The sequence below is a fragment of the Hipposideros armiger genome, unplaced genomic scaffold (genome assembly GCF_001890085.2).
Source record: "Hipposideros armiger isolate ML-2016 unplaced genomic scaffold, ASM189008v1 scaffold_194, whole genome shotgun sequence".
Lineage (NCBI taxonomy): Eukaryota > Metazoa > Chordata > Mammalia > Chiroptera > Hipposideridae > Hipposideros > Hipposideros armiger.
In genome coordinates, this window is record NW_017731544.1 from 571,371 (window position 1) to 594,512 (window position 23,142).

The 23,142-nt window shown below is 38.2% G+C and overlaps 1 protein-coding gene across 6 annotated transcripts in view; it reads left to right on the top strand.

The window, feature by feature from the left end:
• Window positions 1–23,142, top strand: part of TMEM117 (transmembrane protein 117) — a 474,959-nt gene that overhangs the window by 208,205 nt on the left and 243,612 nt on the right. The window contains exon 2 of one of the 6 annotated variants that reach the window (XM_019653061.1): window positions 14,783–14,853. The exons of the other annotated variants lie outside the window; for them this stretch is intronic. The gene's annotated coding sequence lies outside the window, so the exon portion shown is untranslated. The remainder of the gene's footprint in view (window positions 1–14,782; window positions 14,854–23,142) is intronic. 6 annotated transcript variants of the gene reach the window in all.

A 23,142-nucleotide genomic window follows, 5' to 3' on the forward strand; every position in this document is an offset into this window, starting at 1 on the left:
CTTAGGGCAGCCCACTGCAGCCTACACAGTCGCTGGCGACTCATGGCAGCCCAGCTCCAGGGCGAGCTGTTGTTCACCATCTTAGCTGCAGAGGGCGCAGTGTCACTGGCTCTCATGTGGGATCCAAACCGGGGCCCTGCTGCTCAGAGCTCCGGCTCCCAAGCCAACTCTTAATCAACGAGCCACTTGGCCGGCCCCTATAATTATTTTTAAAGTTAATGACTCTCTTGGGTCTTCTTTTGAGGCTGGAGTAAGTCCAAAATGCAAAACTCCTGAGTTAGTAAACAAATCAATCTCTAAATCTTATCAAACAGGTTCTTTACTGGAAGCCATGTAAATTAGAAGCATAGTGTCCCACAATTTCATTAATAATGTCACATCAGCTTGGTTTAATAAGTCACAGATACAACATTTAGGTTTTAGAGTTACAAACAGCATTACTGTGAGAGAGAATTAGTTGTATAACTCTGAATGTGAGAAATTTTTAAAACCTTTTAGAACAGACAGGTATACCAGAAAAACTTTCCTAAATAAAGAATATTAAAATATTAATTAATTTATCTTTATGATAATTTAAGTTAGAATTAGAAAAGGATTTAACAGATAACATTTGAAAGGATATTTTAGTTGAAATTCAACATTTTTTTTGGCTAGAAATATGTGGGACTTAATTGACACTATTGACCATGTTAAATGACCTTTATTTTTATGGTTTTTAAAAGCACATATGAATGACCAATAAAATGTAGTTGAGAAAAATGAGTTACATAAAAGTACTTTCTAGGAAGTAAAGGAGAAAAATTAGAACTAATTACAGCTATGAAATGATAACTATGTAACATGATTTTGCATATAAACCTTTAAAAACATTTAAATATACCAATTTATGAATACAAAATAAGCCATACAACATGCAGGTATGTTATGCTACATAACAATGTAATGAACTCTACCCCCAAATCAAGAAACAGAACACTATTAAAAGTATCACCCCGAATCCCTTCAGAGGTAGTGATTATTTTGAATTTTGTTTTTATTATTTCCATGGCTTTATTTCAAAGTCTTATGTATTATAAAACAAAAAACATTGCTTAATTTTGCTTATCTTTGAACTTTTGTAATTTTTTTTAATCTCTGATATTGTACTGCATATAGCTGGTAGCTAGAACTTCCAGGACTGTCAAATAAAAGTGGTGAAAGTGGACATCCTTGTCTTCTCCCTGATGCTTTTAGCTTTTCCCCATTGATTATGATGTTAGCTGTGGGTTTGTCATATGTGGCATTTATTATGTTGAGATATGTTCCCTCTATTCCCACTCTGCTGAGAGTTTTTATCATAAATGGATCCTGGAGCTTCTCAAATGCTTTTTCTATTGACATGAATGTATACTTTTTATTTTTTATTTTGTTTTTGTGGTGTATCACATTTATTGATTTGTGAATATTGAACCAATCTTGCATTTCAGGAGTAAATCTCACTTGATTGTGGTGTATGATCTTTTTAATGTATTGCTGAATTCTGTTTGCTAATATTTTGTTGAGGGTTTTTGCATCGATGTTCATCAGGGATATTGGCCTATGAATTTTTTTTCTTTCTAATGTCTTTGTCTGGTGTTGGAATTAGGATAATGGTGGCCTCATACAAAAAGCTGGGAGCCTCCCCTCCTCTTGAATTTTTTTGGAATAGTTTAAGGAGAGTAGGTGTTAATTCTTTTCTGACTGTTTGGTAAAACTCACCTGTGAAGCCATCTCGTCCAGGATTTCTGTTTGTTGGGAGCTTGTTGATTACTGATTCAATTTGATTAGTAGTAATTGGTTGGTTCAGATTTTGTTTCTTCTTGATTCAGCCTTGAAAGAGTAGGCTTCCATTTATCCATTTTGTCCAATTGTCCAATTTGTTGACATATAGATGCTTGTAGTATTTATTTTTATTTTTTATTTTTTTGGTGTCCATTGTCACTTTTCTTTCATTTCTGATTTTATTTATTTGTGTCCTCTCTTTGGAGTGAAATGCTCTAAAAATATCAATTAAATCCATCTGATCTAGTGTGTCATTTAAGGCTGCTGTTTCCTTGTTGATATTCTGCCTGGAAGATCTGTCCATTGCTATCAGTTACATGTTAAAGTCCCCTACTATGATTATATTACAGCTGTGTAGGGGGTTTGCCTGTGTGAACTCTTGTGCCTGTTGAGACCACCCTTTGGGTGTACCACTTTTAGGGCTAATTGAGTAGTACTCTGGTGTGGTCTTAGGTTGGCCTCTGGGTGTGTTGTTTCTGGTGCCTCTTGGGAGGGGCCCCCATGCAGGCCAATTTCAGGCTTGCCTGTGACCCGCCTGGGGCTACCTGGTAGTGGCTACAAAGCTATATACAATTGGCTGCTGCCTGTGTTGGACCTGGAGGCATGTGACGGTGCCACTAGTATCGGGCCTGGGGCAGCTTAGTAAAAGGCTCAGGACCCCCTAGGCCTCTTGTCATCTGCCAGCTGCCCATCAGACTCAGCTGCTGAAAGAGTCCCCTTAGGTTTGCTGACCAGGCTGGTTGACTTGGTGTTGACAGTGCCCCCAGCGATGCTGCCGGAGTTGGGTGGGGTGGGGTCCCAGAGAGTCATGGGGTATGGCCAGTGGTTTTCATAATTTTAATGTATGTTAGGTCCTTGTGCCAGTGCTGAGCCTGTGGGCACTCTGTAAAATGCCCTGAGAAAACTACAGCCAACCACCACTTGTCTTGGGTCCACCGATCCCTTAGAGCCGCCAAGGAAAGGCTGTAACAGAGCTGGGGCTCACCACCCACCACAGAAAGTTTTCCAGGTTGTTGAAGGCCGTCTGCTACTATATAAGCCTCCTGCAGCTTGCTGGGTGAGGCTGGCTGCCCAGGAGCTGAGCATGCACTAGGAGACGCCACACTAGCTGTGGGGGCAGAGTCCAGGGGAGTTACCCAGGTGGGGCACATGCAGATTTTACCAGACCAGTGGAGTCTCAGATTTGGCCCTTTGGGGTAGGTTTAATACAGGAAAGATGGTGCCCTTCTATAGGTTACATATGAGGTGGGCTCCACACAGGGTTAACGGTAGCTCTCCCTCTAGCCCCTGCCCTGAAGACACATAACTCAGACTTTCCCTCTATGTCTCTGGTGCCTCTCAAGTTGCTGCCTTTCTGCCCAGGGTGAGTGCTTGTGAGAATGAGTCTGTGCAAGCCCTTCAAGAGGATGTCTGGGTTTCCAGCTCCCTTCCATCTCACCAGGACGGATGGACGAAATCCTCACTGATTTTCACAGATGTTGTGATTTTTCTTGCTGTCACAGGACCCCTGGGCTGGGGAGCCCTGTCTGGGGATGGGACCCCTCACTCTTCAGGGGGAACCTCCGCTGCCATGGTGTCCTTCCTGGTGGTCAACCACTACCTGTTGTTTGGGGTCGTCCTGTTTTGCATCTCCACCCTTTCTACCAGTCTCCATGTGGCCTCTTCTTTACATCCTTAGTTATAGGGGTTCTGTTCAGCTAGTCTTCAGGTGTTTCTCGAGGTTGATTGTTCTATAATTTAGTTGTAATTTTAATGAGATCGTGGGACCCTTCATACGTAGCATTTACCTGTTCCACTATCTTGGATCGCTCCTCGTTTTGGTTTTATTTTTCATTTTCCTGTTTACTGAAGAGGGTAAACATCTTTTTATATTTTTATTACTATTGCATGTTTCTTCCTTTTTTGAAATGCCTTTTGTCATGTCGTTTGTCTATTTTTTCTCCCTCTTTAGTTGTTTATAGCTCTCTTATTGATTTGCATGAAAATCCATTTTCCTAAATAAAATTACCCTTAAATACAACAACAACAAAAAAGCACCAGCAAAATATTTTGGAAGCCAACAGGATTTCAAAACGTTATGTGGCTTCTGTAAAGCAGTGATAATTTTGCAAAATTTGAAATGGTCTCCAACAAGAGCCCACCTCTGGTTAAACATTGTATTTAAAGGTAGATGGCAAACTAAACCATATATATCGTAACTAGAAATATCTATTGTTTTTTAAAGCCAGAATTAAGGGTGATCTTACATCCTAAAGCCTTTAGATTCTAACGTATCTATTATTTAGGATAAGCTGGGTACTAAACTTGGTTCTGGTATTTTTATATTCATTATCATTTGTATTATACTTTGTACTTGGAAAAAACTTCCAATATTCATGGAATTAAAAAATTCAGCATGATAACTAATTAAGCCAGTGTTACCATAGCTGTAGTTTTTTTTTAAGCCCTTTCTAGTAGTATATCATTATGCCTTTGTCAATGGTAACATAATATCAATACAAAAGGTACTTAAACATCATTATGCTAATTATTGTAATTATTTAAAACACAACTTTAAAATCCAATTGTGCCCTAAAGTAATATTTCAGCTGTAAGCAGAGAGTGTATTATTTGAAGCCTGAGCTTTCCCTGTTAGTTGTCTTTCATTCTTTCCTTCCTCTACATCAGAAAAGGTCAATGTCTGGAGATAATTATTCATGTCACCTTTTCTACCTGGTGAGATGGCTTGAATTCCCAAGACCTGTCCTTTCAGTGCTCCTCACTGGATCTCAGGCCCCCATGCTAAGTTTAATTTACTCATTGACTTCATATGTTTACAATGGCTTAACAATGACGATGCTGGATTCTTTGCTGAATATATTCTCGTGCTGTTGCTTCCTCTATAAAAAAGCACTCTGTACTGCTGCTTTCACCAGACATTTAGACCAGCACTCCCGAGTTGGGGTGAAAGTTCACCTTAAACCAGGTTCTGAAGAGTAAAGAAACTGTACCTGGGAGAACTTCTCTGAGATCTTTGCTTCTTTGTACCATCTAATAATAACAGAATTCCTAAAAATTACATTCAGCTAGGATGCTGTGGGGATTAAATACTATTGGTTTCTGATATGATAAGTGTTCATTAAATGTTACCAAAGAAAGGAACAATGTTGATTCTATATTGTTATAAATCCTTACAAATTTGGCATATACCATGTTATGGTATTAAGTCATAAGGTTTCCTTACTAATCCTTTATTTTTAACATAAGAACATCTCATATTTTATATTATTTTGGGGGCTATTTTTGTACTGGTTTTATTTCCCATAATCTGCTAAAAACTAATTTGATAAGGATTTTGTCTTATTTATCTACATAGTAACTAGGAAAGTGCATTTATAAAATAAATGCTCAAAAATTTTGTTTTGAGGCCAGCCGAGTGGCTCAGTTGGTTAAGAGCATGAGCTCTGAGCAACAGGGTCGCCAGTTCAATTCCCACATGGGCCAGTGAGCTGCGCCTGAGCTGAGCTGCCACTGAGCTGCCAACAGGTGGCAGAATGGCTCAGCTGGTGAGAGCACATGCTCCTAACAACAAGGTTGCCGGTTCGACTCCCACATGGGATGGTGGGCTGCGCCCACCCACAACTAAGATTGAATATGGCACCTTGAGCTGAGCTGCCGCGAGCTGCCGGTGGCCTGCCATATGGCGACTGGACTTGGAGCTGAGCTAGCTTCACCTTCCACAACTAAGATTGAAGGACAACAACTTGGCTGTTCCCCTTCCCCAATTCCTCAACACTATTCCCCTTCCCCAGTTCCCCAATAAAAATATTTAAAAAAAATTGTTTTGGTTGAATTAGTAGGTGATCCAGGGCCTATTTATATCATAACCACAGATTTAAAAAAAGCAAATGGCCAGTAGAAATACATGTATTCATTTGAACTTTTAAACAAAAATCATAATTATAAAGCCATTGTTATATCGAGGAGGCTAGTGGTTCTGGGGACTGTTATAACCTCTTTGTCTGGTGTACTATCGCCTCCAAATGACCCATGGGGACCTTAGTCTGAGTGCACATTCAAGAGTATATCGCCTTCAGCTCCCTCCTACAGGGGTTCAAGAGTCCCATTTTCAACCACACAGAAAATAGATTGGTAAAGATATTTAGGGGAAAGCAAAATGGTGCTTTCTCACCTATGAAAGTTGCTAATAGTAAATTTTAGCCCTTGTATATTACCTCATTAAATCTGTACTACTTTGAAATTATGTAATTTCTCTTCTTCCTGGAAAAGAGAAATGACCTGCCTTTTCCCCATGCCTAATCATCCTTGAATATAACACTTATAAAATGCATAAAAAAATACTATTTCTTTTGCCTCTTGCTTGCGCCTGTCTTTTCCAGAGAGGAGAAAGAAAAGAAATGAAGTAGAGCTTCTTTTAAAAACTGAACTTCAGAAGTCACAGTTTCTGGAAAAAGAGAATGAGAGATTACATTTTCCCCCAAACCATTATGGCATGTCCTAATTCTAGCTTGTCTTTTTCTTGACCCAATCTTTGTCAGACCTACTTTTGCTAAAAGAATCATTATTCTGATCTTTTGTATGGACCGTCAGACACGGTCTCAAGCTATTCTGCAGTGTGGAGTTTTAAATGGTGTGAATTTTTCTCTTTTACCAAGGTGTCCTGCTATAAGTCATCTAAGAACAATTACTCTCAGCTATCAGTTTTAACAAAGAAGAATGAACCCGAAAGCTAACAACAATGGAAAATGGAGCTGGTCTCTGTCATTTCAGTAGGATGTTGAATGTTTAAAACGCTTTGGCTTGGGGAGTCCTGGATGTTGCTTCTAAATCTTGATCCGTGCCTACATCCTGCTTTGATCCCATTTTCCATTCCAGAGCTAGGTTTGCACTCCCGGCTGACGATGCTCAGATTCTAATCAAATCCAGATCTGCTTGACTTTCTCTGTTTCTGGCTCAAATCCCAAACAGAAACCTGTCTGGATAGATCAGAAATTCAGATGGTCGAGGGGCATCTATAATAGTTGTATTTGAGATTTTGGTGAAATCTTGCAATATCAAGGAAAATAGGGAAGCCCAGTTTTTAAAAATAGTTTTCTCTTTTGCTATAGTAATGCATGAACACAGTATCTGAGACCAAACAAGACTGATGGCTTGTTGTTACAACCACCAAGGTCAACTCCTGGGTCTTGTTTCCCAGGGACAACAACTTTTGTCGCATTTTAATTAAATAAATATTCATTATTTATATTATTATGACTTTATAATGTTGATTGCTGACATAGATATATTCCTATTCTAATTTGTTTTTTACTTTTTCTGTGCCATAAAATCTGACCGTTTAGTTTCCAATTGTGCCTAATTATATTACTAATTTTACAATAAACATTTAGCTTAGTCTGAATTTTAATCAATATAGTATTCTATACAATACTCTTGTTCACAAATTGTTTCAAAGTTTTTTGAGCAGGAAGTGTGTTGGACTTTACTTGTATGTGCTTTAGAGCAACACGCTAAAACATAAATACTAGATAAACACTTTAGTTGATAAAGCAGAACTTGCAATATTTTTCTTTTCCATTCTTATTATTTTTAAATTGATAAGCTCACAAGTGTATAACACTTAGAGTATTCTTCTCTGCCTCTGTAATCTACACATATATTTACCAAAGGAGCAAACAATGTGTGCTTTATTTCCTTCTAAAGTGCATTTAAGAAGCTCCCAACTTATAAAACAGTATTTCTCAAACGTTTTGATATCAGAACTCCTTGACACTCTTAACAGTTATTGAGGACCCCAAAGATTTACTTTATAAAATTCTGGAAAACACAAAGGTGCACAAGCACACTATTCTATCAGCTGAGAAAATGATGATATCATCATATATCACTTAGCTTCTGGAAAACTCCCTGGACACTTGAGATAATCAGAGTGAAGAAGTCAAATAACAGCTCAGTTTTGCTATTAAAATAGTTATGTTGTTGCAGAACTAAAAGGGTCCTGGTACCTCCAGGGTCCCCAGACAACACTTTAGGAACTGCTGTATAAGACATGAAGTGGTAATAATAAGAAATACCTGCAGAGTAGCTTGAAGTTTGCAATGTGGTTTCACACATGTTTTCTATTTGGCTTACTCAATAACCCTGTGAGATTAAGATTATGCTATTTTACAAGTAGGAAAAAAAATATGTTCAGGGAAATGAAGTGATTGGCTCAGCAGAGCTCAACTAGTAAAATTAAACTCAGATCTTCCAATTGCAGAGCCTGTGACTTTTTCATGATGACATATTTTCCCCCATACCTGTGTCACCTAAAAATTCTCCATGAAACTGGGTTAGTTGAATTAAATTGAGTCCCATCACAGCCTCCAGAGCATGAGACTGATTTGAGTCAGAGCTGAATTCTCCATTTAATTTTTATGCGATCCTGTGATGTCTTTACCTGGTCCTGGGTTATACCTGAAAGTTGAATTTGGTTCTTGGGTAACCTGAAGATTTGGGAGTCTTTCTTAGTTGGATCCTGGGTAGTTTTGGGATTATACCTATCATAAACCTATAATTCTGCCTCTACAATACAGAACCTAGAATTTTGCTGTTCTTCTTAGAGAGTTCTGACAACCACAAATGGTTTGTGACTGGGCTACACAACTCAGGGTGACTGGATACCTGGATAGACCTTCCATGCCTTCCCCAGGCTGAACTGTAGTCCCAGTTTGCTAGACTAAAATGGCCAACAGCCAGGAGTCGAGACATCCAATGCCATTGCCTCGGAGCAGGTCCTAGTGCATTTATCTTTTTGGAGGACTATACTTTCCTGCTCTGTCTTTAAGCTTTAACCCTTGGGCAAATCAAAATGACAGCACAGTACACCCTGTAAATCAAAAAGAACAGGGTCAAAGACCACTCTTTTTCTCTGTTGCTGCTCAGGGCTTTGATTCTTCAAGTATTAAACATGAAGGAAATCTGGATCACAGGTGTAGGGACACAAGTATGTGCTGGGTAAGAAAAACTATATATAACAATGTTAAATTTTCTTTGAGATGAATGAAAAGGAAAGGAAAGATGAATTGATAGAGGGCGTACAAAAAGTTCTTTATTTTCTTTGCTGTGCAGTAAACTGATCTACTTAGGTAGAATAAAGCAACTGCTTTATTGAAATAAAAAAATGGCAGTATTTTAAAAACTGTATCTTTCATTTCTTTTACTGCTAAAAACAAAGCAAAACAAACAAAACAATCACCATCACAACAAAGCTCTCATCGTTTGTGAAGAGCAAGTCCCTATTTCTTCCCTGGGCATTTACGTGCCTTGTTATTCTTGTGCTCAACTCAAAACCACCATTTCCACGTGATCTCCACTTTTCCAAACAACTGCAGCCACCACCTTACGCCAGGTTGGCCTATGTATCGCCCCACCCCACAGCTTCCTACCTCTGCACTTTTGCTCGTATGGTTCCTCAGCTTGGAGTGCTCTTCCTCATTTCCTTTCTTTCTTGATTTCTACCCATTCTTTGAACATTTTTTTTACCAGTCCAGTACATGGCAACCTCTTCTTCCTCTAACCTTTTAGAGTAGGAGTTGGCAAAGATAGTACATATTTTAGGGTCGGGGGCTGGTAAGGTCTTTGTTGCAACTACTTAGCATGAAAGCAGCCCTGGACAATACTGAAACAAATGAATGTGGCTGTTTTCCAATAAAATCACCTCCAGGAAATTTGTAATAATTATTCATAAAGTTTGTCATCCCTTGTGCTAGAGCATCTATTGTGATTAGCAGTCACGTATCTTGTAGTGCCTTCTTTTCTTACTATTTCATATGTCTGTCCAATACTTACCCAACTAGACTCTAAGCTCCATGAAGACAACCTTATCATTCTTTTTTTTTTTTTTTTCAGCCTACGCCGTTGCCGGCGACTCACGGCAGCCCAGCTCCAGGTTGAGCTGCTGTTCAGCATCTTAGCTGTAGAGGGCAGTGTCACTGGCCCTCATATGTGGGATCCGAACTGGGGCCCTCTGGCATCCCAGGCCAGTTCTTAACCATCGCGCCACTCGGCCGGCCCGACAACCTTATCATTCTTAATATTGCATGTATTTATCCTGGTACCGTAAGCATGGTATGCATTCAGACATTTGTGATTGGCTTAAATACCCTTTCAAAACAAGAAAAACACTTGATTCCTCTTTACTTGCATTCTGTTGCCCTTTTGTTTGTGTACTAAATTCTTGATGTTGTGTTTATGTGTTGCTTGTTTCCTGAATGCAGACATCAGCTCATGTTGAGATGTAGTGCATCGCCTCTCTGTTAAGATATATATTGAAGATCAGAATAAGTGCTTTAATGTGCATCCTTAGAAAAGATGTTATGACTTATTTGCTGACAGAATGGTTATGATGAGACCTTTTGCTTAGCCTGCCAACATAGCACTCATTTCTTAGGAGAACAAAGTACCACAGGTTGGCCTCCTGATAGAAAGCCTGCTGAGTTTTACCATTTAATAAAATAGAGTACACAGTGTAATTTGTACAATGTCAAACTCCAAAGAACAATTTATAACAATAATGTTTCTATTTACAGCATGCCACTAAGGAAGGGACAATAAAATGTCAAGCTTGACAATGTCTGCTGATTGATATTAAGGTCAGAAGGGAAAATATTCTCAGCATTGCAGAGTCAGTTGGCACAACAGAGGGCAGAATACAATCAGTTTTGCATTCTTTTCAAAATTCAAGGCTTTGGGAAGGACGGCAGTCTAAATGTTATATTTACCCAAGAGGAGATGGTGTATAAAAACAGAAACTAGAGAAAATTGCGTTTTCAGGTTTTTTTCCCCTTCTCTGTGAGCCTGGAAAAACAATTCTGATACAGTTAGTTCGGCCATCAATTTTTATTCATGCTGTATTGTAACCATCTATTTGGATAAGTTAGCTGCTCTGTGCAAATACTATGCCCACATTTTCTGGTGACTTAAATGGAGTCTGAGGAGATTAATTATAAGCCATGAGATTTGTAGAACTGACGAGAAGGAAAGTACACGTATAGCCGTACCTGATGACACGAGGAGATACTCAGCTCAGATGCCTCATCTTGGAATATGAATTGCATGATTCACTGGTAGCACAGAATGTGATGCTGATCACAGTGTAGAATCTGATTTGTATCAGCCACTTCTCTTTGTAATAAAATAGCACAGAGCTAAGTAGAGAAATAAGTTATTCTAGTACCAGTGTGTGGAATTAAATGCTTAACTTTGTTTAGTCATTTATTACATTCTAGATTCTTCACATGTTATTAAGTCATAGAATTTCTGAAAATATTTTTCTCACTCATAACCCCTGTCAAGATGTTGCTGTCTCAAAGCAAACCAAGGAGCAGCTGACCTCCTCACCGGGCCAGGTACCAAGCAGGGCTAGACATAGGGGCTTTCCTGAGTGATGTGTGATAAGATCAACTCACCAAGGAGGTGGAAGATGCTTTTAACACTGGCTTATACAGATGACACTACTCTCTTACCACCTAGGAACCACCAGAGACATTTAAATAGCACCACCTCTCACCTAATAGCACATACGAGTGGGACACTGCTAATGGGATAGCCGTTGCTGATGCCAACTTGCAGGAACAAAAATATTGAAATCCATCAAAAATAGCCACACACTATATAGAAAACAAGACACCTACCTGAGAACTCAAGCTGCATGGAATAGCTTCAGCCTTCTTCATGTAGACACCAAGAGGCTGAGTATTAGTTATTAATTTTTCTGCTAGCTAGTTATTGAGCTGGAAATCTATGCCAGGCGAAAGCCATGAACAAAATAAGACTGACCTCACGCCTGTGCACATGTAGCATACATTACAACCAAATAACTTTGTCATTGTAATGTTTTTTAGTGCTACAAAGGAGGGTTCAAAGTGCTTTGAAAATCAATCATAAGGTGAACTGAACTGACCTAGTTTGGAGTGCGGTTTGGGGCATGGCAGTTCCCTTGGAGCAGTGCCGTTTAAGTGGCAACCTGAAGGATGACTAGAAGTTAGACTGAGGTGGGTCTGAGGAGAGGGGGATAGGTCTGTGAAAGTTCAAGATGAGCGTGATCAAGTTTTAGATCTACAAGAATACTGTTTTGGCTTGGAGCTGGCTTAGGCTAAATTGTACATATATATATATATATATATATATATATATAATTGTGTTTTTTTTCTGAAGAAAGAATAACACCAGAATTTCTCACATCATTCAAGTTAAGGTAGAAATCCTCAACTCCCTATGGAATGACGCCAAAGACTCGTCTTTCTCACTTTGGTATTTTGAATTATTGCCACGTTCATTAATCCCATTATTATAATAATTATTATAGTTGTATAGTGTTTTTAAGTTTGTGTAGTGTTTTTACAGTATTAACATATATGATCTCATTTAATTCTCGCAATTAATACGAATAAGAATCAGAAGCCAGGATACTTCTGAAGGGGGATGGAGGATGCCAGCACAAACCTCACAGTTTTGTTTTAGGCCATTTCTAAGGTTTATAGTGAAAATCAGACAGACATTAGCAAAAATCATTTTTGGTTTCTAGCCCAATCACAGTAGGTTCCTTTTTTTCCTATGGGAAGTTATATATCAGCCATATCACCAATCTGTTTTCATTGCATATGATCTTTTAAGGAATGTCGTTCCCCTGATGACTAGTGGGGTTGAGTTCTTTTACATATTGCTGTTGGAGATTTGTATGTCGTCTTTGAAGAAATGTCTATTGAGTTCTTTGCTCATTTTTTCAGCATTATTGAGAAATAACATATATCTATATATAAAACATTATGAAAGTTTAAGGTGTGCAGCATATTGGTTTGATATATAACATATTGAAAAATGATTGCCACTATAGCAGTAGCCTTTGCCCATTTTTTAAAAATTAGGTTAGTTTTTGATATTTCCTTATACGAGTTCCTTGTATATTTTATATATTAACTTCTTATCAGATATGTGGTATGCAAATATTTTTCCCCATTTTATAGGTTGTCTTTTCACTCTGTTGATTGTTTTCTTTGCTGTGCAGAAGCTTTTTAGTTTGATGAAGTCTTGCTTGTCTATTTTTGCTTTTGTTGCCTGTGCTTTTGGTGTTACGTCTAAGAAATCATTGTCAAGAACAATGTCATGAAGATTTCCCTCTATGTTTTCTTCTAGGAATTTTATAGTTTCAGGTCTTCTATTCAAGTTTTAATCGGTTTTGAGTTGATTTTTGTGTATGGTGTAAGACAAGGGTCAAATCTTTCTCTCTCTGTCTTTCTCTGTCTCTGTATCTCTCTCTGTATCTCTCTCTCTCTCTCTCTCTCTCTCTCTCTCTCTCTCTCTCTCTCTCTCGCATGTGGATATCCAGTTTTCCCAGCACCATTTGTTGAAGAGACTGTTCTTTCCCCAATGTATATTCTTAGTACCCTTGTTGAAGATCAATTGCCCTTGTATGCATGGATTTATTTTTCTATACTGTTCCATTTGTGTATATATCTGTCTCTATGCCATACTGTAAAACCACAATGAGATATCACCTCATACCAGCAGAATGACCATTATCAAAAAACAAAAAAATAAGAAGTGTTGGTGAGATTGTGAAGGAATTGAAACTTTTGTGTGCTGTTGGTAGGAATGTAGAATAGTGCAGTCACTGTGGAAAATAGTATGGAGGTTCCTCAAAAAAATTAAAAATAAAAATACTACCAGGGGTGCCAAAAAAATGTATACAAGTGGACACTTTGGGCAACGTTGCTCAAGCAGTAGTTTGCCATACTTGGAAGTGTCTGGATGCTGATGGTAACCACTTTGAGCACTTCTTGTAATTGTGGAAGTCAAACGTGGCTTGTATTCATCTTTTCTTATTGGTATATATTGGTGTTGCAATTTTAATAGTTTTTTTCCTTTCTTAAAATGTGTATATATATTTTTGACAACCTCTGTATATGTTCCAGCAATTCCACTTCTTAGTATTTATCCAAAAGAATTAAAATCAGGATCTTGAAGAGATATGTACACTTTTATGTTTATTGTATCATTATTCACAATAGCCAAGATGTGGAAGTAATTTAAATGTCCAGGGAGGGATGAATGGATAAAGAAATGTGTTATAGCATAATCGATTATCAGCCTTAAAAAAGGGAAATCCTATTATATGTGGCAACATGGATGGACCTTGAGGGCATCATGCTAAATGAAATAAGCCAGTCACAGTACTACAGATACTGTATGATTATACTTATATGAGGTATATAAAAGTAGTCAAACCATAGAAGCAAAAAGTAGAATGGTAATTGCCAAAGGTTGGGGTAGGGGAAAATGAGAGTTGCTGTTCAATGGGTACTAAGTTTCAGTTATGTAAGATGAAAAAGTTCTAGAGATCTGCTGTACAACATTGTTCTTATAGTTAATGATACTGTACTGTACATTGAAAATAAATGCTAAGAGGGTAGATCTCATGTGTTATTTTTTACCATGGCAATAAAAAAAAAGAAACATCACTAACCCATTACTTTATCTAGGATGTTGCTAATAGTCAGCAGAACCATCAGACAGACAGAGAGGTGAAACATGTGAGAAAATGGATTCTTCTTGAAAGAAGGCATGTAGCCTTGATGGCCACTTAAGATCCCTTTAGCTGTGGGTTTCTATGATATAAGAATATGTCTGTTTGAGGAAGCATGAACTAGTTTGCATATCACTGTGCATGATTTAGGGATGCTGTCACTAGCATAGGGATGATTTAGTAATGTTAATTTACTAACAGAGTCTATTAATATACTAATGGCGATATTTAAAGAGCTTGTAGATAAAAAAAATCAAGGGGAATAAAAAGCAAAGCATAAAAGGATCTCCTTTAGCTATGTCACTTATGATATATTGTGGTCCTCGTTTGATACATGACTATAATAAAGCATTGCCATTCAATTAGAGTAAGTTAACTTAAAAATTAATATTGTCCTATGCTTGATTCCATTTAAAGGGCTGGAGAAAGGGAAGAAGATTTTGAGCCATTCCCTACGCATTAGCTTCAATGACAGAATATAAATCATAGTAAGTCATGGACCTCTGCCCAGTGCTGCTCTCCGTGTGGTGCGTGTCAATGTCAAATTTTAAAAATGAGTGCCTTGGTTAGAATGGCATGCATTTTGTAATTGGACAAAAGTGAGTGGGATGAATTGGAGGTTAAAATCTGGCCCTCTGGAAATGTTTTGACACTTTACCTAGAAGCCTGCATTTATTAATGGTAATGGTCCCTAAATTTTTATTTTGGCTGGCTTGCTGATTGTATAGAAAGCCCCAGAAGGAGTGATGAGGGAAATGCATTAGTAAAAAGTATCAGAAATTACATTTGACATCTCCCGCACAAGGAGCAAGTCCAGATGGTTGATAAAAGAGCATAAATCTATTGATAGGAACATCCATTTTAAATTTTTTCTTTCATGTCCAAGATTTAATTTTCCCATTCCCGTTATGAAGATATATTAAAAATTTTATTATTACAAAGAAAATCCATCCTGAGGTCATGCATGTCAGTCTTTCTCAAAATTCACTCATTATCAATTAATTTATGAATAGAATGAATTAGGGAAATAACATGCGTGTGTATGTAAGTATATGTATATAGGGGTTACTCAACTAAAGAGAAAAAGGGGAAAGGAATGAAAATTTCAAAAGTTCCTACTGTGTCAGGGACTCTGTTAGACACTTTACCTAATTTATAAACAACTAATAAATATGTATTGTTTGAAAGTATGTGATATTGTTTCATATCCTCATGCCATCATAATTTTACATCAGCTGTATGATCTTACCAAGACTAGTTAATTAATTACAGTCATGCACCCTTGAATGACAGGCATGCATTCTGAGAAAAATGTTGTTCGGCAATTTCATTGTTGTGTGAACATTGTAGAATGCACTTACACAAACGTAGATGCTCTAGTCCACTACACACCTAGGCTCTGTGGTGTAGCTTAATGCTCCTAGCCCATGAGCCTGTACAGCACAGTACTGTACTGAATATTGTAGGCAATTATATCACAATGGTAACTATTTATGTATTTAAATGTATCTAAAACAGGAAAGGTACAGTAAAATACAGTATAAAAGATAAAATAATGGTACACCTGTGTAGGGCACTTAGCATGGATGGAGGCTGCAGGACTGGAAGTTGCTCTGGGTGAGTCCGGGAGTGAGTTGGTGAGTGAACGTGAAGGCCTCAGACGTGACTGTCCACTACCGCAGACTTTATAAACACTGTACACTTAGGCTACACTATTTTTATAAAAAAATATTTTTCTTTCTTTAATAATAAATGAACCTTAGCTTACTGCAACTTTTTAGCTTTATAAACTTTAAAATTTTTACATTTTTTGGACTCTTGTAATAACACTTAAAACACAAATACATTGTATAGCTCTACAAATATATTTTCTTTATATCCTTATTCTATAAGCTCTGTTCTATTCAAAATTAATTTTTTTAAGTTTACATTTTTTTTGTTGTTAAAAACTAAGATACAAACACACACATACACAATAGCCTAGGCCTACACAGCATTAGGATTATCAGCATCGCTGTCTTCTGTCACCACATCTTGTCCCGTTGGAAGGTCTTCAAGAGCAGTATGTTCTCATGTCCTATGATAAGAATGCCTTCTTCTGTAATTCCTCTGAAGGACCTGCCTGAGGCTTTTCTTGAGGAAGTGTCATTCTTTTCAGAAATATATCCATGGTAGTTTGCTCGGCTTGTTTTTTTGTTTGTTTTTTTAATCATAAATTTGCTTGTAAGTAGCTAATGAACCATGAACATTCCAATCCATTAATGAAAACCTTTTGTGTTGGGGTCCATGTTTTCAACAATTTTCAGGAGCTTGTTGAAGCCTGCAAAAGTTTTTGCTAAACCCGTCACTGTGAATTTTGTTTTTCTTTTCTCCTGCAGTTGCTTTTTCTCTTGCCTCTTCTTCAGCTATGCGTTCCTGTTCCAGTTCCAAAAACTCCTCATTAGTCAGTTCCTCAGGAACTACCTCCAGGAGCTCCTCAGTGACCTACCTCCTCACCCACACCAAGTTCAAGTTGTTTGCCATCGCAACCACAGCCTTGTTGATTTTTTTCAACCTCCTTATTCTTGGCAAATCCTTTGAAGTCATGCATGAACTTCTGGAGTGTCTTCCTCCAGATGCCATTCAGGCACTCCTTGGTGACCTCGCCCCAAGTCCAAGCAGGGTTCTAGCTGTAATTTCTCCAGAATTGCTTCACTGTCTTCCCAGTGTCTTCCTCAGTTGCATCAATGGCCTGGGCAAAGGTCCTCTGCAGATAATAGGCCTTAAAAATTTCTATAGCTTCTTCATCTACTGGTTGGATCAAAGAGGTGGTACTTGGAGGGAGAAACTCCACAGTGATATTAGAATAAAGATCACCAATAGAAAGTTGGTTCCAGGGGCATTAGCTACAATAACCAAAATCTTGAAAGGTATGTTATTCTCCAGAGTACTTTTCCATTTCACTGGCATAGAAATTGAGAAGCACATCTTGGAATAGGAGCTGGGTCATCTATGACTTTTTTTTTAATTAAATTTGTTGGGGGTGACAATGGTTAGTAAAATTACATAGGTTTCAAGTGTACAATTCTATAATACATCATCTATATGTCACATTGTGTGCTCACCACCCAGAGTCAGTTCTCTTTCCTTCGACCTATTTGACCCCCTTTACTACCCTCATCTATGACTTCTTATTGCTCTTATAGTACATTGGCAGTGTGCCCTTGTTGATATACTTGAAAGCCCTGGGGTTCTCATTGTGCCAGATCACAAAGGGTTTCAGTCTGTAGCCTGCAACATTGCCCCCAAGGAAGACTATCCTCAAAAGCCTTGAAATCTGGCATTGACTTGTCCTCTTTATGGATGAAAGTCCTTTCAGGCTTCCATTTCTAGAATGGAGGCTTCATCCATATTGAATGCTTGCTCTGGCAAGTAATTTTCCTCCACCATCAGCTTATCTAGAGTTTCCAAAAATTCTTCAGCTGCTTTCACATCAGCTCTTGCAGACTCACCACTCACTTTCACATTACATAATGAATAATAATTCTTGAATCATTTAAACCACCCAGAGCTATTATAGCAGTAAATTCAACATTGTCAATAATAGTAATTCAGTATCAAGTATTATGTACTGTACATAATTGTATGGGCTGTACTTTTAAATGACTAGCAGTGCCGTAGTTTTGTTTACACCAGCATCACCACAAACACATGAGTAATGTGTTGCACTCTGATGATACGATGGCTATGATGTCACTTAGGTGACAGGAATTTTTCAGCTCCATTATAATTTTATGGGACCACTGTCTTATATGTGGTCTGACATTGACCAAAATGTTTCTATGAAGTGCATGCCTATAGTTAGTATATTACCATGCTGATCAACTTTGTGTGTGTGTGTGTGTGTGTGGGGGGGGATTGGGGGTTGGGATCAAGACAAAAAATATATTGTTTGGGCATTAAAGGGAATCTCTACAACTGTTCTTCCTGCTTCTGAAATGTGATAAGGAATTTAAAAGAAAGAGCATTTGTCTGTGCTATATACATACATGTTTCCCATACAACATGTATTGTACAAACACATATAAGCATTTTATTGAGAGTGTGATACTGAAGCACTTAACAGTTTTTGTTTTCTGCCTTTTTGTGTGTGGAATCTCCAAAACAGACAATTCCTTGGCAAAAGCGTTGAGAAAAAAGAGCAAACTCAGTCAATAACTAGGACTGAGGAGTCATTTTGCATAAAGTTCATGTTGAAGGTGGTTTTGAATGAGGGGGTAGGTGGTTGTTTGCAGATAGAACTTTGATGGGATGTATAGAAATAAGTAATACAGTGAAAGGAGAAATAGAAATTATTTCTTATAAGTAGAATAAATTGGAGGTTGGACCATGAGTGTGTTAGTACAAGAGCAGAAAGGAGAAATGAAAGTAGGCCTTTAGATTCAAAAGAAAGTTGAGGAGAAAAAGCACTGGAGATGGAGAAGAAAGAGAGATGAAAATTTTCACTTAACAGTTGTCACTTATGTTTAGTTAGGTATTAATTTCCCTGACTCAAAGATGGCTTCCATATCTTCACCAGTCACTCAACTGGAATTACACCAACTGGAAATAAAATAACCTGGAATAGGTCAAAATGAGTGCTGCTGGAGCTTAGTGGCAGTTCTGATATGCATCCATAATGAATTTTGAAATAAGGAATGTAAGATGTTCCTCCTGAGAGTTCAAGTTTAATAAATTAGAGCAGATACAGGTAGAGTCAGCTTTAGTATAAAATGGCCCCTGGGCCAGCAGGTTCCATAGTAACCTGATTCTGTATTAATGTATTTGAAAATCAAATATGCATTAGTCAGACTTGCAAACAGAGAAAAAGGTGAGTTGAGTTCATTCAGCCAACAAATATATATTGCATGCATACCAGGTGCCAGACACAGATATAGTGATGAACAAGAAGACAATGACCCTGACTCCTCAGAGGACTTATAATTATAGAGTTCAGTGTTGGCATGATATGGCCAAGTATTATCCAGGAGACCATTTTTGTGTTTTGCCCAGAGCATCTCTTCTCCTGTGAAAATAGAGGCAGTAGGCATTTTTATATGTTATTATTAAAGAATTGAATCATCTAAGTAATATCGTTTTTTCTGAGTCCATGCTAATCATATAGGTTTCTAATCATAATTTGAATCCCCAGATGTGTCTGCCTATTGGGAAAGAATACTCTAGTCAAACAAACATGAGGACTTTGGTCATTATAATGCTTATATTTCTCTTTTTAAATATGGCCATTAGTATTCAGTATTTTACATCAGTCTACTGTGAGTCCATTCATAAGGGGTAAATCTCAGCGTGCTGCCAAAATCAGGCTTTTGATTCTTGAAGGCTGGGACCAGATCCTAGACTATCATTACTCTCGGAGTTCCTTGAGAAATGGCCAAATGGGCTAGATAGTGACACCCAGTATCTCTGTTAGCTGTCCTTATCCTGTCTTAAAATTTCTGAAAGGAATAATAAGTATTATTCAATTCTTCCAAGTGATATTGAGCATGGATGTGAGAGATATTCCTTTTAAAGCAGTGATAGAATAGATAAGTTCTTTTTTTCTTGTTTCCTCATCCTGGTTCCCTTATGTCATTCCTTGATCTCATCTCAGCGCTGCATCTCCTGCCTCAGGTATGGCTGGCAAAGGGCCAGCCCATCATCTTACGGGATGTCTTTCTACTGTTCAGGGGAGGGAGCCGTCTCTTGATGTGTTAATTTGCTTTTGACATATGGGTCTAGTCCATCTGCTTGGAAGTCTGCTGTTAGTACTGGGTTATTGCAAAACCAACCTCAGGCTATCTTTAAAAAAAAAAAAGTGTCAACCCAAAGAATCTTCCACTTTTCTAAAGAGATCTTAAGTAGAACAGCAACTAATTATCTTTTCACACAATCAGTCTTTTCTGGGTATCAGCATTTTTCTTATTTTTTAAAACCCTTCAGCACAGAAATACTGAAATAGATTTCTGCCTGATGACTAATAATCTATTTTTACCATTGTCCTATGCAGATCTCAGTGATATTTTGTTTTTCATGCCCCAAATGGTATAATACTTCGCAGTGGACTTGGTGGTACAGATTAGTATTAGCACTACACTTTTTTCATCCAGAGTCAAAATGGGAAAGTCTTGTAGTGCACAGTTTCCCTTAGGATGCTCTAAGCACTTGGGTGTGTGGTTGTGTAATTATTTTGCCATTACTAGGTTTGTAAAAAACAATGACACAATAGGATGTCTAAAACTTTAAAACAGGGTTTTCATCTTGTTTGGTTTTCAAACTAGCAGTACAACCCTGTTCCCAAATAAAATATGATAAGACTGATCAAATTTGAGATACTCTAGTTGAAGCCTGAATGGGCAGGAAGGAGAGTTGGATGAAGTCCTGGCTTACAACTCCATAAAACACACCTTCAAAATCTAGAGGTGACGATTCCAATGTCACATGTGAAGAGGAGAATAAGAAACACAATATTATTTTACCATCATATATGGAAGAGCACTTTAAAAAAGTCCACCAGGACAAAGTGGTATTAATAGAAAGGCTTACGTGGGCATAGAAGCCAGAGCAAACCGATGTACAGCAAGGCATGCGGAAGTGTGCACATTACGAATGGTGACTTAATACTGTGTCAATGGGGAGTCTAGTGACAGATTGCAGAGGAACATCGAAGTCAGACTGAAAAAGCTTTCATGGAGGGTTTAAAACTGTTGTAATAATTGAAATGATTCTTTCACAGCAAAGGAATCAGGCATATCAGGCCTCCAATGATTGACAAAGTTTAATTCCATTTATCCTCTGTAAAGCTCCAGACACAGTGCCAGACACTCTTATACTAGTAGTATGTGATGCACTAAAAATAATGCAGAAGCTAAAAACTAAATATATGGGATATTTCATGCCCTATAAACATGCCAGATGGGAAGCACTAGCAGTGTATTACCCATTAATATGTGGGAGAATAATACATAGTGACTGATAATGTTAGAATTGGGATTTACATTTTCCATTTATAGTGCTGGCCATTATTTTTTCCTATGAGCAGTGCTAGCAGAGAGTTTGGAAATTATATATATATATATATATATATATATATATATATATATGCAGGAAGAGACTAGTAAATCCCATTTAAACATCTTAATTTTCTCTTAGATACTGCACTTATATTAATGCTTATATATTTCATATCATGGGACTATTTAACGCCGGCTTCATTCTGTTTTTAGCTAAGGCTCACTCATTGCCAAGTAATGATATGTTTTCATGCATGAAAATGTAATGCTTGCTGATTCTCTGTTCATATCTGGGTTGTTCTCTTCTGTCTATAACATTGCCCAAAGCAAAACTCCTCTGCCTCTTCGGTTTTCCTCAAGTTTATCTCATTCTTCACCATCACCATAAAACTCCTAGATGGAATAGTTTTTATCTTTGAGGATTTATGTCTCAGCTCACGGCAGTTTGTCTTTTGCTCTCACTGCTGGGTAAAAAAGCAGAAAGCAGCCCTATCAGAGACATCCGTGATGACCTACCGGGCGCCAATTCTGCAGCTTCTTGGCCGCCTCTGTGCTGCTGCTGCCTGTCCACCCTGGAGCGTTTGGTGCTGTTTGCCAGGGCTGCCACTCTTCACATCCTCTCTTCCTGCTTCTTTGACTATCCCTTTCAGTCTCTTTCATGGGCGCTCCTTCCTCTTCAGTGGTCCCCGAATGTGGGTCCAAACCCTCCATTTCTATAGCTTTTGTCTTGGCTCGGGACTCATCATCTCTCACATGGTCCATTCCAAGAGATTCCCAATATTTACACATATTATTGGGCATAAGCCCCTCCCACCAGTTCCAGATCACGCTACAGACCGTGGCCAGTGTAGTCACTCATTAAAACAAGCCGGGTGCTGCACTCGATTGCTTAAAACATCGATTACCCAATGGATAGAGTAAAAATCCTCTCCATGGCACACAAGCCCCCTCAGAGCCTGTCTTCCGTTTTCTGTTCCTGCCTTGCATCCTTCTACTGTCCTCCCTACATCGACAGGGACTGGCTGCCTCTGAACTCGTGTTCCTGTCCACACGCCTGTCCTCCTTGTCTGTCTCGTCTCTCCAAGCTTTTTAATTTCTTTGTGCCTTTTCTCCATCGATACAATAAAGGAAACTGCAATGTCCATATTAAGGAGACATTGTGATGGCAGAAGGAAATAAGGCCTGTGGAGCTGCTGAAGTTCCTACAAGCACCATAAGATGGCCTATACGTGTTCATTGTGGTTCTTGTTATTAGGTGACTCTGCGGTGGGCTTGGAGGGGATTTGCAGAGGAAGCTCCGGAAACCGATAAAGATAATTAAAAGTTCAGAAAATTAGAACCAAGAAAACCAGGTAAAGGAACAATTATTCAGCCAAGAGAGGAAAAAGCCTGAGGGAAGATATATGAAAGAAAAATTATCTCCTAGAGGATAGACTGAAACCATTCTCCATTAACACTGAGAAGGTACACAGCAGGATTTATATTTTCTCTAAGAAACCTCTCCCAGGTAAGGGATTATCTATCTAGTATCATTTAGTCATGAAACTCTCAAAATTTATTTATCTATAGGTCTAAAAATTTATATTTTTTTCTGTCAGCCAACTTAAGTATGAAGTGGCCTGGATGTGGAGAAGTGAATTGGGTGACTTTTGCAGTCCTTTCCTTTTCTCAGTAAATCAATCTATCTTTCTCTGTCTCTTTTTGCCTTTATCCATTTCTCTGAATGCCTCTCTCGCCTTCTGTCTTTTT